General features: G+C 43.0%; 1 protein-coding gene across 2 annotated transcripts in view; it reads right to left on the minus strand.

Moving 5' to 3' along the window:
- The window catches only part of glceb (glucuronic acid epimerase b), a 59,339-nt gene that overhangs the window by 29,326 nt on the left and 27,935 nt on the right, over window positions 1–2,078 (minus strand). Inside the window, exon 2 of one of the 2 annotated variants that reach the window (XM_014001554.1) lies at window positions 1,136–1,251. The exons of the other annotated variant lie outside the window; for it this stretch is intronic. The gene's annotated coding sequence lies outside the window, so the exon portion shown is untranslated. The remainder of the gene's footprint in view (window positions 1–1,135; window positions 1,252–2,078) is intronic. 2 annotated transcript variants of the gene reach the window in all.

Below are 2,078 nucleotides of genomic sequence, written 5' to 3' on the forward strand. Positions count from 1 at the left end.
ACCCCCATCCCCATGACCCCCTCCCGTTTACAGAGCTTTATCAAAAAACAGACAACACTGTTTCATTTTTTCTGAAAGAATATCTGATTCTGCAGACAGGACAAAATTTTGGATAAACTCGCAGCTTCTGAGTGTTCAGGAGTTTGCAGCGTGTCTTAGCTGCTGTTTGTGATGAGATTCAGACAGGAAGTGGTCTTCACGTCACGTCCAGCCGATCGTGTGCCGATAAAACTTACAGAAAAGTTCTTCTCCAGATATAAATGAAGAACCGCTGGGGCATTGTTCTGTCCTAAACCTTACCCTACTGCTTCATATTTTTGGAAGACGCTTTTGTTTTAGCGAGCTGCGCATCACGGCTCACTTTTCTTCCCCCCACCCCCACCCTCTCCCTCTCTCTCTCTTCTGTGTCGGGTTGGGAGGGACAACTCGCATGCCTGTTAGCAGGTAACACAGGTACAGGAAGTGACAGTGGCCAAAATACCTCATAAACTCGCTCAAATAAGTGAACTCTGAGATTCAGCGTTTTATTCTGGATTACTTTGGTTAATTCTGCGTTTCCGTCTGCGTTTCCTTAGCAACTTATAAACAAAAGTGGAGCAGGATAAGGTGGATTCTGATTGGCTGTTGTCGCGCACATTTCTGCCATGTTTGATCGAGTAAGAGGCTCACAGCTGATCACCGTGATCGACCTGAATCTTTTCTCGATCAATAATAGCGATCAAATAATCGCCCAGCCCTAGCCTCTGCCTTCCTAGTGCAATCAAAACTAATTCAAAGATGAAAGAAAGAAGAGCATACCAAGTGTATGAAAGCAGAACAAATGTATATTTAAGAATTTCATCATACAACAGCAGGCCATTTTTCACAGTTAATGTTAAGGTATAGTAGCCAAGAGTTCATTTGTATAATGAAGTCCAGAAAAAAAAAAAAAACAGCATGCCTGTAAGGCTGCAGCACACAAAGTGCGCTACTTCATTATAATGACAAACACAGTCAAAGTTACAACAAGGTCACAATCAAAATGACTGCATTAGAGACATTAATCTACAAATTTCCATTTGTTTTCTTTTATTGCTTCATTAGGAGCTTAAAGGCACTTTTTCAAAAATTTGACGACAAGTGCATCAATACCTACCTCTTCTGATGCGTTCACAAAGAAACAAAGACTTGGCTCAACATTTCGTCCACTTTCACCCCAAACTGTCTGCAGACCTTTACTTCAGTACTTTCTGCCTGCAGCTTCCCCAGTACCTAAACACAACACAATAAAGAACAAAGTTCATTATTGTTGTGCCAAGATACAATGCATTTAAACACGCAACAGGTTTTTATTTTTTTAATTTTACCATAGTTTAACTAAGCAAATCCCATTGAGATCGCAGATCTCTATTTCAAGGGAGGCCTGGGCCTGAAGGCAACCTATTGTATACATTTTTGTGTTGTGGGGAAAATGGAGTACCCGAAGAAAATCCATGGAAGCACGAGCAGAACATGCAAACTCTGCACAGAAAGACCCCATGTCTGAACCGGGGATCGAACTCAGGACCTTCTTGCTGTGAAGCATTGGTGTTAACCACTGAGATGCCATGCTGCCCACGAACCAGGCAATTATTAGCCCCCCCCCCCAAAAAAGACAGATATTTACTTGATCCAAGCTGTAAGATGAGCATGTAAAACAAACGCTCATTACCATATTACAGAAGCAAATATATCTGGTTGCTTTTCAGTCATTTCACTCAGTACAACACACAGTTGTATATGGGACACGCGGGCCCTCGTACGCCTGGCTGAAGCCACCTCTAATCACGTCTTTAGACAGGTGACGTGGTGACGTTGAACGTCTGGTGACAGGCTCCGCCTTCACCCTATAAGTTCAGAGTTACCATCGTCATTACTCAGTTCTATCGCCCTTCACCTCGCAATAGTCACCTCTACACCTGAGCTCACATAGCTGCTGCTAGTTAGCTCAGCTTCTAAGGTTCTTAGGCTAGCTTTACTGGTGCTAACCGTGTTACCTGCTGGTTCATGTGTCTGCCATTCGACGCTACTTAAGTGACCTTTATTTTCTGCTGAAAACC

Source organism: Austrofundulus limnaeus, unplaced genomic scaffold, assembly GCF_001266775.1.
Source record: "Austrofundulus limnaeus strain Quisiro unplaced genomic scaffold, Austrofundulus_limnaeus-1.0 Scaffold9, whole genome shotgun sequence".
NCBI lineage: Eukaryota > Metazoa > Chordata > Actinopteri > Cyprinodontiformes > Rivulidae > Austrofundulus > Austrofundulus limnaeus.